The sequence below is a fragment of the Saccopteryx leptura genome, chromosome 6 (assembly GCF_036850995.1).
Source record: "Saccopteryx leptura isolate mSacLep1 chromosome 6, mSacLep1_pri_phased_curated, whole genome shotgun sequence".
Classification (NCBI taxonomy): domain Eukaryota; kingdom Metazoa; phylum Chordata; class Mammalia; order Chiroptera; family Emballonuridae; genus Saccopteryx; species Saccopteryx leptura.
In genome coordinates, this window is record NC_089508.1 from 39,513,879 (window position 1) to 39,528,607 (window position 14,729).

The 14,729-nt window shown below is 38.9% G+C and overlaps 1 protein-coding gene and 1 non-coding gene across 3 annotated transcripts in view; both read right to left on the reverse strand.

Annotated features, from left to right (window-relative positions):
* SLC38A6 (solute carrier family 38 member 6) overlaps nt 1-14,729 on the reverse strand; it is an 88,562-nt gene that overhangs the window by 49,151 nt on the left and 24,682 nt on the right. The gene's annotated exons all lie outside the window — the stretch shown is intronic.
* Nucleotides 2,020-2,095, reverse strand: TRNAP-GGG (transfer RNA proline (anticodon GGG)). Its single transcript has one exon. It is a non-coding gene; the product is annotated as a tRNA-Pro (tRNA).

The following is a 14,729-nucleotide window of genomic DNA, read 5'->3' on the forward strand; positions in this document are numbered from 1 at the left end:
ACAACTTTGATGCCTCCAAAACTTAACTGCTAATAGTCTGCTGTTGACCAGAAGCCTTACTGATAACAGAAAGTCAATTTTTTGTGTATGTATTATATGCTGTATTCTTACAATAAAGTAAACTAGAGAAAAATATTAAAATCATAAGGTAGAATAAGTACATTTACAGTACTATGCTATATGTATTGATATTGTCAGTTCACGTCATCTGTTTACAAGATGGACCCCGTCAGTACCTACCTCAATACTGTCTTATATGATAAAAACACTGTGATGTTACATAGATTACTAACACTAGACATAAAAAGTGAAAAGACAATGTGAAAAATAAATTCCTATTTATTTACATGTGTAACGATTTGTGCATTGATAATGAAGAAGCAGCGATATGATTGCTTTATGGTAGACCAGTGTAAGTGATACAACTGTCTCACAGTAGTAAGAAAATCTCCAAAATTTTTTCCAATATACTTATTAAAAAAAAATCTGCAAATATGAGAACTCAGTTTAAAAGTGTGTTGTTCAGGGGTCAACAGTATTTTGGAACATAACATTAAAAAGCAGAATTATAAAACTTTAAGAACTAGAATTTTTTCCTCCTATGGTAAACGCTGATATTCTGTTTTTCCAAATACTCATTCTAATGTGTATGTCATCACAAAAATGAATAATTATTTTAATCAATAACTCTTTACTAGTTTAATATTCCTAAACACAACTGGGTATTAATGTTATATAGAGGCACAATTCATTATATTTAACATTCCAAAGCTTTGGCATCTGTATTAAAAATCAGAAAGTTCTCTGTTAGCTTCTATGTAATTTGGGATCGGGAAAGTAATTTTGTTATATTATGTATATGTGAACCAAGTCTCCAGAAGGTCTCTGATCTATCACTGTGAGGCCAGAGATTAAAGAAACTTCACTATTCACTTTTAACATCCCCCTTTTATAGTTACATGTTTCTGTTCTTTCTTAAGAATTTAGAGCAAGGAGAATTTGTGTTATACATGGGAATATATCAAATAACTTGCTTTTATTTTTTAATTTAATTTATTTTTATTGAATTATAGTTGACATATAATATTATATTTGTTTCATGTATATGATGCAGGAATTCATTATTTTTGTACATTACAAAATAATCACTACAATACAGTTACCGCCTGTCACCATATGAAGTTATTAACATATTATTAACTATATTTTCCATGCTGTACATTACATCCCTGTGACTTATTTCTTTATTTTATTTTATTTTAAAAATTTTACTTACTGATTTTAAAGAGAGGAAAAAGATGGGAGAAGAGCAGGAAGCATCAACTCATAGTTGCTTCTCGAATGTGTCTTGACCAGGCAAGCCCAGGGTTTCAAATCGGTGACATCAGTGTTCCAGACTGACGCTTGATCCACTGAGCCACCGCAGGGCAGGCATTTTATGATTGAAGTTTGTATCTCTTTTTCCCTCTACCTGTTTTGCCTCACCCTGCCACTCCCCTCCCTTCTGCCAAACACCAGATTGTTCTTTCTGAGTCTATATCTGTTTTGTTCAAAAAACTTGCTTTTTTATTTTTATTTTTAGTGAAAGAACGGGAGGCAGAGACAGACTTCTGATTGTGCGCCAGCTGGGACCCACCTGGCAAGCTCACCAGGGGGCAATGCTCTGCCCAAATGGGGCCCTTCCTCCCTTGCAACTGGAGCCATTTTCTTTCTTTCTTTTTTTTTTTTTTTTTTTTTGTATTTTTCTGAAGCTGGAAATGGGGAGAGACAGTCAGACTCCCGCATGCGCCAGACCGGGATCCACCTGGCATGCCCACCAGGGGGCAATGATCTGCCCCTCCGGGGCGTCGCTCTGTTGCGACCAGAGCCACTCTAGCACCTGGGGCAGAGGCCAAGGAGCCATCCCCAGTGCCTGGGCCATCTTTGCTCCAATGGAGCCTCGGCTGCAGGAGGGGAAGAGAGAGACAGAGAGGAAGGAGAGGGGGAGGGGTGGAGAAGCAGATGGGGGCTTCTCCTGTGTGCCCTGGCCGGGAATCGAACCCCGGACTTCTGCACCCCAGGCCGACGCTCTACCACTGAGCCAACCGGCCAGGGCTGAAGCCATTTTCTTAGCCCCTGAGGCAGAGGCCATGGAGCCATCCTCAGTGCCTGGAACTAACTCACTCTAATGAGCCAGGGCTGCAGGAGAGGAAGAGAGAGAGAGAGAGAGAGAGAGAGAGAGAGAGAGAGAGAGAGAGAGAAAGATAGAAGGTGGAAAGGAGGAGAGGCAGATGGGCATTTCTCCTGTGTGCCCTGACCAGGTATTGAACCCAGGACATCCACACGCTGGGCTGACACTCTACACCACTGAGCAAACCAGCCAGGGTCCAAATAACTTGTTTTTAAAATGACCTATTTTGCAACAGATTCTTAGTTGGTAAGTAAGTTATCAAGATAATGTCATCAAATTAGGGCTTATTTTATTTTTAAATAGCACGAACAAGTATAGATTATATACTTAATAAAAAAGCAAATAACTTTCCCATACGTAAAAATCATAATACTATATTTCCCCATGTATAAGATGCAACCTTTTCTGAAAAATTTAGGATCTAAAAACTGGGTGCATCTTATACAGTGGTTGTAGACTTTTTTACTTTCATTTCCCGCTTTTTTGCGCTTGTTTTTGCGCTCATTGTTGAAGACAGTGATTCGTCATCAGACACAGACGAGGACAATGGATGGGAGTTTTGACAGTGATGAGGAGTTGTATGAATTTTATGATGAATAAAACTTGAGTTCAATAACTTTATGTAATTCTTTTTTTCTTCTTCAAATTTTGGGCCCCAAAATTAAGGTGCGTCTTATACATGGGAGAATATGGTATTAAGATTCCAAAAGGAATTGTATTTCAGTTCTCTAAATATAAATAAATTAAACATTTATTCTTAATTTTTAAATTAGAAGACAATCTCTATTACTCCAGAAAATATAATTAAACCAACAGCACAATGAAGATTGCTATAACTGTAACTTCTGACACTGTGGCATACATTTTAGCAATCTCAAATTGCTATTGTTTTCTAGTTTTATAAAAACACCTCTAAATACAGCACACGCCCAATTTTAGAGTGAAAAAGGCTTATTAGACTTTTAGGGGGAGAGTAAGTACAATGTTCAAAACCTAACTCCATCTTTCAAGTCAGCTCGTCTGGCTGGTTAGTCATTTAGTTCTGCCACAGTCATCATACTTCTCTTATGTTGCAAAAATATGAAGCACTTCTCCATAGCTGAGACATCATGAATATGAATAATGGCTTCTGTTTTAACATTGAGGCTTTACTAAAATATATACGTATTCAAATACTTTATCTCTACATATTCACTTTTTAATGGTTTTCTGGATCATCTCAATATATAAACCAAAACAACACTAATAAAATACTTTTAAAATTCTGTCATTTGGGCAATTAAGATGCTGGAGACAATATTAACTGGCACTGATTTTTATACTTCAATGTGAAAATGGGCCTTTAAAATATTTATAACATTTGACCACTAGGAGCTTGCATCTTAGGAAATAAGAAAATAACAGAGAAATCATTATATGCAAAGATACTCACCATGCATTATTTATATTGAAATAAAAACACTACATAAATGCTCAATAATGGTAAGGTGGTTAAGTAAATTATGGTAGGTATACTTGATGAAATAATATGTAGCTATTAAAAATTATGATTATAATAACATGAAAATGTCAAATAAAGCAAAAATAGGATTCAACTATGATTTATAAAGCAATACACAAAGAAGAGTAAAATAAATTATAAACAAATCGTTGTGTAGTCTTTTTCTTCCTTTTTTTGGAAAGGAGAGAAATTCAAATATTCTATAAGGACTATAATGGAGAAACTTTACTTACAATAACCGTATTACTTGAATAGTTCTGTTCCCTCCACCAAATATCTGATAGGGTTTATTTACACTGCAGTTTTTTTTAATTTCTCTCGTGTTTAGTAATTTAAATATGATTTTGTCTACTAATAAGAGATATTTTTGCTGCTCTTCATATGACCAATGTTTTAATATCTTATTCATAAAGTGAAAGATGTTTTGAGAGATATTATAATAAGATGTGGTGGCCCTGGCTGGGTTCCTCGGTGAATAGTGTCGTCCTGGCATGCCACGGTCGCTGGTTTGATCCTCAGTCAGGGCATACATAGTTGAGGATCAACCAATGAGTGAACAACTAAATGGAACAACTAAGTAGAACAACGAATTGCTATTTCTCTCTCTCTCTCTCTTTCTCTCTCCCTCTCTCCTTCCTTCCCTCCTTTTCCTTTTTTTTCTTTCCTCTCTCTCAAATCAACAGAAAAATTTAAATTAAAACAAATAAGATGTAGTGATGAACAATCACATTAATAGCATATTTCTATAGAAGAGAAATAACATTAATTATAAAAATTATAAAGTTAATTCACTCTTTTACAGGAATTCATACAAGCAGCATTTGGCACAATTCTCCTTAAATAAGTAACTGAAGGCAGTCATAAGCGATCTATTTTAGGAAATTATTTTTTGATATTAAAGAAATCAATGCTATGTTTTTGAGGGAGCAGAAAGGCTATAAATCCTAATGAAGTAAATTGGGGAAAATTTTCTTCTTTAATGTACCATCAAGGTACACTTTAGTGCTATTTTGGCTAGACCAAGACTTCAGCCTCCACAGGAATCGTTTGGAAAGCTGCTTCCCATGAAGTAGTGGAATAGTTCCAACTAGTTACTCCAGTGTTCTGTCTGCTTTGCATTTTTTCCTCAATGAAACAGGACAATTAATAAACTGTGGTTACAGTACAAAGCCCAAGTTTCAGCAGCAGTAATATTATCTTTGGATCTGGATGGAGGGACATGAGTTATTCAAATACAGTTCAACCCTCAGAAAGTTGGCCATTTGGAATGCACTTTTATTATTTTGAAATTCTTTTCTTTCTTGTGTTTTCCATCATTTTCCTCTCACTCTTTTTTCTCCCTAATAGTGTCATGCAGGTCATTCATTTATTGAATGTCCACTACGCAATTATATTGCCACCTCTCACCTTTCTTAATGTGTACTTAAATGTCAGTTTATCAGCCAAATGTGGCATATTTTAGAAAAGTTAATGCAGTAAAATATATATATATATATATATATATATATATATATATATATATATATATATATATATATATAATACTGGACACTAGAAATATTCTCCTTTCAAATGGCACAGAGGCTGTGGTATCACACACACAGAGAGTTCTGAGGTCCCAATAACTGCTTGGCTCTGAAGAAATAATATTTACATAGTCATAGCCTAGAAATGCTGTTCATTAGTTTTCAACTTTTAGACTCATCTTATAGATAATAACAAGAACTATTTAAATATGAGTACAAAACAAAGTAAATATATATATGATATATATATATATCATTTATATATTTAAGTAAGAGGAGGATAGATAGAGAGACAGGCTTGTGCATGCACCCTGAATGGGATCCACCCAGCAAGCCCAATGCGGGGGCTGATGCTCAAATCAACCGAGCTATCCTCAGCACCTGGGGCTGACACTTGGACCAATCCTGCTATCCTCAGTGCCTGGGGCCAACATTGGAGCCAACCTAAACATCCTCAGTGCTGGGGGCCGACACTCGAACAGATCGAGCCCATAGCTACAAGAAGGGAAGAGAGAGAGAAAGGGGAAGAGAAGCAGATGGTCGCTCTCATGTGTGCCCTGACCAAAACAAAGTAAGTATTATCAACCTTGATGATGTAAGAGTATAGCAGAAAGACTGGGAAATGGGAAGAGGACAGGTAGAAATGATGGGAGCACTGATATCACATATAGCAGAGTCAAGAGATATTATCTAAAGAACATGGAACAAAAATAAAGGTTTAAATGTACTATTTAGAGTAATAAAAAAATCAATAAAACTGAATACAAACTAATGAAAATTAGAAGGGGGAAAGGTGGATATTAGTGTACCCAAGCTAAATCCTGACCTTTTGTAATGAAGTGTCAACAGAGAATCTCTTAAATCAGTAAATAAAAGTAGAAGAATATTATTTAGATTTAGAAAGGTAACACCAAAAGGATTAAAAGCAAAAACTCTAAATGTTGCTAACTGCAGGAAATGATACTAGAAGTGGGGAAGAATGGACAGGAAAATGGTCCCAGTCCTCCTGCATGAGTGCACACACATACACACAATCATGCACATGTGACCAAATATTACTTTTGATAAAAATAAAATAGAAGGTTAACTTATAGATATGTTTACCTGAGCAGAGACCCACACCCACCCTTTCCCCAGAGCCCAATAACAACACGTTCAGTTTCTGCTACAGGAAGCACTTCTCTAATGTCAAGGCAAATAAATCAAGGAGTCATTACATGAGCAAAGCACACACATAATCTAGCCCAGGGTTTTCCAATCTGGCCACTACTAACATTTTTGGCTCAGATAATTCTCTATAGTGGAGGGCTGTCCTGTGATGGTAGGATGTTCAGCAGCATCCCTGGCCTTTATCCACTAATTGCCAGTAGACCTGTGACAACCAGAAATGTCTCTAGATATTGTCAAATGCACCTGGAGAGAAAAATCCAGCTCAACTGAGAACTACTCATTAGCAAAAGGATGCGACAAGAACACCAATCCACTGAAGATGGAGTTACTTTAACACCCCACTTAATTAATTGTGGGTCTACAGAACTATGCTCACTAATGAGAAGAAAAAGAGATGAAAATATAGTTTGGGCAGCTCTCATTCCAAACAATAAGCAAACGCTCACAGTGAACACTGAGATGAAAAAGGATCAAAGCTGTTTTAGTCAGTTGTTCTTGTTTGCTGTCACAGTGAGAGCACCCTGCAGTGCAGGACGGGACTCATCATGACCCTGAAGCAATCCATATCTTCTACATGGTGCCCAAAACAAGGCTCAAAAACAACAAAACAGGCTCTCATTGAGAAACGGTCATGTAAATGTTTAACACTCTATTTTACAAATTATATAAAGAAATTTTCAAAGGTAATTTTTGACTATACATAATTTTTGCCATGCGTGTTGGTTTTGGAACTTTTAAAATAGAATCTCTCTGTAGCTCTAATTCATCCATCCATTCATACCCTGTGTATCCAGCTTGTATTAAATACCTTCTGTGTGTCAAGCACAATTTGGTTGATGCTGAGAAAACAATGGCTAATTGTTAGAATATACACTAAATTTTCAAGGAATACAATTACCATGTAAATGTATATTTTGTTTTGTTTGGAACTTTGTCAATAATTTTTCACTGTTTAGGCAAATCCCATAACGAACAGCATTTACTTTGGGTTTGGTTCTCCTTCATTTTACCACATGGCATATTATTTATAAGTAGTATTTAGCTTCCTATGGCTGCTAGAACATATTATTATAAACTTGGTAGATTAAAACAACAGAAATTTATTTGATCATGGTTTTGGAGGCCCAGTTTCACTGGGTCAAAATCAAGGTGTCAACAGGGCCACGCTCTCTCTAGGGGCTTTAGCAAAAATCTGTTCCTTGCCTTTTCTAGCTTCTTGTGATAGCTAGCATGCCTTGAGTTGTGGCCATATCTCTGACTCTGTGATTACAATGCCCTCTTCTCTTCTGCCTGTGATCTCCCTCCATGAAGCATGTAACTGCATTTATTTTTTTTTTATTTTTTAAAATTAATTTCAATGGGGTGACATTGATAAATCAGGGTACATATGTTCAGAAAAAAACATCTCTAGGTTATTTTGACATTTCATTATGCTGCATTCCCATCACCCAAAGTCCAATTGTCTTCCATCACCTTCTAACTGGTTTTCTTTGTGTCCCTCCCCTCCTCCAACCGCCTCCCTCCCCCCCCCCCCACCCTGTAACCCCCACACTCTTGCTCATGTCTCTGAGTCTCATTTTTATGTCCCACCTATGTATGGAATCATATAGTTCTTAGTTTTTTCTGATTTACTTATTTCGCTCAGTATAATGTTATCAAGGTCGATCCATGTTGTTGTAAATGATCCGATGTCATCATTTCTTATGGCTGAGTAGTATTCCATAGTATATATGTACCAGTGCTTTTTAATCCACTCATCCACTGACGGACACTTGGGCTGTTTCCAGATCTTTGCTATTGTGAACAATGCTGCCATAAACATGGGGGTGCATTTCTTCTTTTCAAACAGTGTTATGGTGTTCTTGGGATATATTCCTAACAGTGGTATAGCTGGGTCAAAAGGCAGTTCGATTTTTAATTTTTTGAGGAATCTCCATACTGTTTTCCACAGTGGCTGCACCAGTCTGCATTCCCACCAGCAGTGCAGGAGGGTCCCCTTTTCTCCATATCCTCGCACTTATTCTGTGTTGTTTTGTTGATGAGCACCATTCTGACTGGTGTGAGGTGATATCTCATTGTGGTTTTAATTTGCATTTCTGTAATGATTAGTGATGTTGAGCATTTTTTCATATGCCTATTGGCCATCTGTATGTCCTCTTTGGAGAAGGGTCTATTCATTTCTTTTGCCCATTTTTGGATTGGATTATTTGTCTTCCTGGTATTAATTTTTACAAATTCTTTATAAATTTTGGTTATTAACCCCTTATCAGATGCATTGTCAAATATATTCTCCCATTGTATAGTCTGTCTTTTTATTCTGTTTTTATTGTCTTTAGCTGTGCACAAGCTTTTTAGTTTGATAAAGTCCCATTTATTTATCCAGTCTTTTATTTCACTTGCCTGTGGAGACAAATCGGCAAATATAAATATATTGCTGCGAGAGATGTCAGAGAGCTTACTACCTATGTTTTCTTCTAAGATGCTTATAGTTTTACGGCTTACATTTAAGTCTTTTATCCATTTTGAGTTTATTTTTGTGAATGGTGTAAGTTGATGGTCTAGTTTCATTTTTTTGCAGGTAGCTGTCCAATTTTCCCAAGACCATTTGTTGAAGAGGCTGTCTTTACTCCAATGTATGCTCTTCCCTCCTTTGTCAAATATCAGTTGTCCATAAAAGTGTGGGTTTATTTCTGGGTTCTCAGTTCTGTTCCATTGATCTATATGTCTGTTCTTATGCCAGTACCATGCTGTTTTGAGTACAATGGCCTTATAATATAACTTGATATCCGGAAGTGTGATACCTCTCACTTTATTGTTCCTTTTCAAGATTGCTGAGGCTATTCGTGTTCTCTTTTGGTTCCATATAAATTTTTGGAATATGTGTTCTATATCTTTGAAGTAAGTCATTGGTATTTTTTTTTTTTTTTTGTATTTTTCTGAAGCTGGAAACGGGGAGAGACAGTCAGACAGATTCCCGCATGCGCCCGACCGGGATCCACCTGGCACGCCCACCAGGGGCTACGCTCTGCCCACCAGGGGGCGATGCTCTGCCCCTCTGGGGCGTCGCTCTGCTGCGACCAGAGCCACTCTAGCGCCTGGGGCGGAGGCCAAGGAGCCATCCCCAGCGCCTGGGACATCTTTGCTCCAGTGGAGCCTTGGCTGCGGGAGGGGAAGAGAGAGACAGAGAGGAAGGAGGGGGGGTGGAGAAGCAAATAGGCGCTTCTCCTATGTGCCCTGGCCAGGAATCGAACCCAGGTCCCCCGCACGCCAGGCCAATGCTCTACCAGAGCCAACCGGCCAGGGCTGTGTTGTCATTGGTATTTTAATCGGTATTGCATTGAATTTATAAATTGCTTTGGGTAATATAGACATTTTAATGATGTTTATTCTTCCTAACCATGAGCATGGTATATGCTTCCACTTGTTTGTATCTTCCCTGATTTCTTTTATCAATGTTTTATAATTTTCTGAGTACAAGTCTTTTTTTTTTTCTTCCGAAGCTGGAAACGGGGAGGCAATCAGACAGACTCCCGCATGCGCCCGACCGGATCCACCTGGCATGCCCATCAGGAGGTGATGCTCTGCCCATCTGGGGCGTCGCTCTGCCGCAATCAGAGCCATTCTAGCGCCTGAGGCAGAGGCCACAGAGCCATCCTCAGCACCCGGGCAAACTTTGTTCCAGTGGAGCCTCGGCTGCGGGAGGGGAAGAGAGAGACAGAGAGGAAGGAGAGGGGGAGGGGTGGAGAAGCGGATGGGCGCGTCTCCTGTGTGCCCTGGCCGGGAATCGAACCTGGGAATCCTGTACGCCAGGCCGACGCTCTACCCCGAGTACAAGTCTTTAATCTCCCTGCTTAAATTTATTCCTAGGTGCTTTATTTTTTTGGTTGTAATGGTAAAGGGGATTGACTCCTTAATTTCTTTCTGACAGTTCATTGTTAGTGTATAAAAGTGTCTCTGATTTCTGAGTATTAATTTTATATCTTGCCACCTTGCTGAATTCATTTATCAGGTCTAGTAGTTTTTTGACTGCAACTTTAGGGTTTTCTATATACAATATCATATCATCTGCAAATAATGATAATTTTACTTCTTCTTTTCCAATTTGGATGCCTTTTATTTCTTTTTCTTGTCTGATTGCTGTGGCTAGGACTTCCAGAACTATGTTGAATAAGAGTGGTGAAGGGGGCACCCCTGCCTTGTTCCTGATCTTAAGGGGATTGCTTTTAATTTTTGCCCATTGAGTATGATGTTGGCTGTGGGTTTGTCATAGATGTCTTTATCATGTTGAGGTATGTTCCCTGTATTCCCACTTTGCTGAGAGTTTTGATCATGAATGGGTGCTGGATTTTATCAAATGCTTTTTCTGCATCTATTGAAATTATCATGTGGTTTTTCTCCTTCCTTTTGATTATGTGATGAATCACATTGATTGATTTGCAAATATTGTACCAGCCTTGCCTCCCAAGAATAAATCCCACTTGATCATGGTGTATGATTTTTTTCATACATTGCTTGATCCGGTTTGCTAATATTTTGTTGAAGATTTTAGCATCTAAATTCATCAGGGACATTGGCCTATAATTTTCTTTCTTTGTGTTGTCTTTGCCTGGTTTTGGAATCAGAATTATGCTCGCCTTATAAAAGGAGCTTGGAAGTCTTCCTTCCTCTTGAATTTTTTGAAATAGCTTGAGAAGGATAGGAGTTAGTTCTTCTTTGAATATTTGGTAGAATTCACTTGTGAAGCCATCAGGCCCAGGAATTTTCTTTGTTGGGAGTTTTTTGATAACTGTTTCTATCTGATTTGGTGTAATCGGTCTGTTTAGGTTTTCTGATTCTTCCAGATTGATTTTTGGAAGATTGTATGTTTCAAGGAGTTTGTCTATTTCATCTAGGTTGTCTAGTTTTTTTGGCGTACAGTTCTTCATAGTATTTTCTTACAATATTTTGTATTTCTGTTGTGTCAGTTGTTATTTCTCCATCTCGTTTCTAATTTTATTTATTTGAGTCCTCTCTCTTTTTTTCTTGGTGAGTCTAGTTAACGGTTCATCAATCTTGTTTACCTTTTCAAAGAACCAGCTCCTGGTTTCATTGATCCTCTGTATTGTTTCTTTAGCCTCTGTGTCATTTATTTCTGCTCTGATCTTTATTATTTCCTTCCTTCTACTAGCTCTGGGCTTTACTTGCTGTTCTTTTTCTAGTTCTTTTAGATGTAGGGTCAAGTTGTTTATTTGAGCTTTTTCTAGCTTCTTGAGGTATGCCTGTAATGCTATGAACTTCCCTCTCAGGACTGCTTTTGCTGTGTCTCATAAATTTTGAGTTGATGTATGCTCATTATTGTTCATTTCTAGGAATTTTTAAATTTCTTCTTTGATCTCATTGTTTACCTGTTCATTATTTAATAACATGCTATTTAGTTTCCAAGAGTTTGAGTATTTTTCAGTTTTTCTGTTGTGGTTCATTTCTAGTTTCATGCCATTGTGATCAGAGAAAGTGCTTGATATGATTTCAATCTTCTTAAATTTGTTGAGACCACTTTTGTGCCCTAACATGTGGTCTATTCTAGAGAATGTATCATGAGCACTTGAAAAGAATGTATATTCTGCTGTTCTAGGGTGAAAGGTTTTGAAGATATCTATTAAATTGAGTTGATCTAGTATGTCCTTTAATCTGCTGTTTCTTTGTTAATTTTCTTTCTTGAGGATTTATCTAGTGATGTTAGTGGGGTATTGAAATCCCCTACTATTATAGTATTGCTGTTGATCTTGCCCTTTAAATCCATCAAAGTCTGCTTTATACATTTAGGTGCTCCTATATTAGGTGCGTAGATATTTATAATGGTTATATCTTCCTGTTGGATTGCTCCCTTTCTCATTACGTAGTGACCTTCTTTATCTCTAACTATAGTCTTTGTTTTAAAGTCAATTTTGTCTGATATAAGTATTGCTACTCCAGCTTTTTTTTCATTTCCATTTGCATGAAATGTTTTTTTCCATCCTTTTATCTTCAGTCTATGTGCATCTTTTGTTTTAAGGTGTGTCTCTTGTAGACAGCATATGTATGGGTCCTGTTTTCATATCCACGCAGCTACCCCATGTCTTTTGATCAGATCATTTAATCCATTTACATTTAAGGTTATTATTGATATGTAATTGTTTATTGCCATTTTATTCTTTAAAACTGTATTTCTCTTTTACTATATTCTTTTTCTCCTTTAATCTGTTTACAACAGGCCCCTTAGCATTTCTTGCAGCCTTGGTTTGGTTGTAGTGAATTCCTTGAGGTTTTTTTTTTTGTCTGGAAAGCTTTTTATTTCTCCTTCAATTTTAAACGATAGCCTTGCTGAATAAAGTAGTCTTGGTTGTAGGCTCTTGTTCTGCATTACTTTGAATATTTTTTGCCATTCCCTTCTGGCCTCAAGTGTTTCTGTTGAGAAGTCAGAAGTCATCCTTATGGGGGCTCCTTTGTAGGTGATAGTCTTTTTCTCTCTAGCAGCTTTTAATATTTTCTCTTTATCACTTAGCTTTGGTATTTTAATTATGATGTGTCTTGGTGTTGATTTCTTTGGGTTTCTCTTTAATGGAGCTCTCTGTGCTTTCTGGACATGTGAGATGTTTTCCTGCCTTAATTGAGGGAAGTTTTCAGCTATGATATGCTTGAACAAAGTCTTTATCCCTTGTTCTTTCTCTTCTTCTTCAGGAACCCCTATGATGTGGATGTTATTTCACTTTATGTTGTCACAGAGCTCTCTTAGAGTTTCCTCAGACTTTTTGAGTCTCTTTTCTTTTTTCTGCTCTGCTTCTGTGCCTTTATTTATCTTGTCCTCTTAACTCACTGATTTGATTCTCAGCTTCATCCATTCTGCTCTTAATTCCTTCCATTGTATTCTATCTGATATTGTATTTGCCATCTGACTGATTCTGTTTTATTATTTCAATGTCCTTTTTTATATTTGCTATCTCTTTATTTAGGTGTTTGTAATGACCATCTATTGTTGTTCTAATATCTTTGAGCATCCTAACAATCATTATTTTAAACTCTGCATCTGGTAATTTGGTTATATCTGATTCATTCAGGTCCTTTTCTGGGGATTTCTCTTGATTCATTTGTGTTGCATTTCTCTGCCTTCTCATTTTCTCTGTGTAAAGGAAGGTTTTGGCTACTGGAGTCCACTGGGTTTGGCCTCTGTTCCCTAGGTATGGTCTGTCTGCAGGTCCTCCACCCCCTCTGCTATTGCTGCCTAGGGTGTTTGGGTATGGGCATTGCTGGTGCCTGCCCACTGGGGCTGTTGCTGTGGTTTTCTCCTCTCCTTCACGGGAGGGGCCATGATCACGTGCTCGGGTGTACAAGCCTTGGTGGCCTTGGCCTTTGCCCCGCCCCCGTGGGTGGCATTATGCTCGGCCCTGAGGGCAGTGGTGAGCACCTTTCCTCAGCTGCGGGTCTCCGCCTGTTTCTGGGCTTTCATCACACCCTTACAGGAGGAGCCTGCTCATGGGACGGCTTCAAAACTTGGCTCCACAGGCCAGGCGGGACTGCGTGCCCATGCTCGGTAGCAGGACTTTGCCTGTTCTGGGTTTTTGGCTCCACCCCATGGGAGGAGCCAGCTCCCAATTCAGGCCACAAGCCTCAGTTCCGTGGGTGGGGCAGGGCTGTGCTCCTGCGCCCTTACTCAAGGGCGGGTCTCCACCCCTTCCGGGGTTCCCACCCTTCCCCCACAGGCTGGATTGCAGGCTGCCCGCAGCTGGGCTTGACCGCTTTTGCACACCTCCTCCTCCCCAGCCGGGCACGACTGAGCTCACACCTGGGCCCAGTGGTGGCCAGCCAGCTTCGGCCCTTGCCGATAGAACCGCGCTTCCGTGTCCTGCTGCCACCTGCCCTGGCAAGCCTTCAGCCGTGTGGGTAGGGGCGCTGCAGCTCAGACCCTAACACTCTGGTCTAACTATTGTAATCCAGAAAGCTCCCTCCTTCTAAGCAACTCTGCTCTGAGTGCTGTGGGAGAGCTTGTTTGGCTGGTGTCCTGCTTCCCTTTGCTGGTATCGCTGTTTCCAAGGGAAATATTCACTTCAGATTTGGGGAGTGACTCGTCCCAGAGGTTAGGGTGGCTGTCTCCCAAATTGTTTCTCCCTGTGCCTCCTAGATTACAATCTCTTCCTGCTACTCCGGTACTCTCCTCTCTCCCTGTCTACCAGAGCCCCGGGTGAGTGGTTGTGAGAGAGGTGTTCTGTGTGGTCCCTTTAAGAAGAATCCTGGGTCTGAGAAATCAGTCTCTTTCTCACAAACAGTATCCTGACTTGTTTCCAGCTAAATACTGTCCATATGCCTCTTCTAGGCTCTGGGGCTGCAGGTTGGGGCTTTGTTCCTGGGA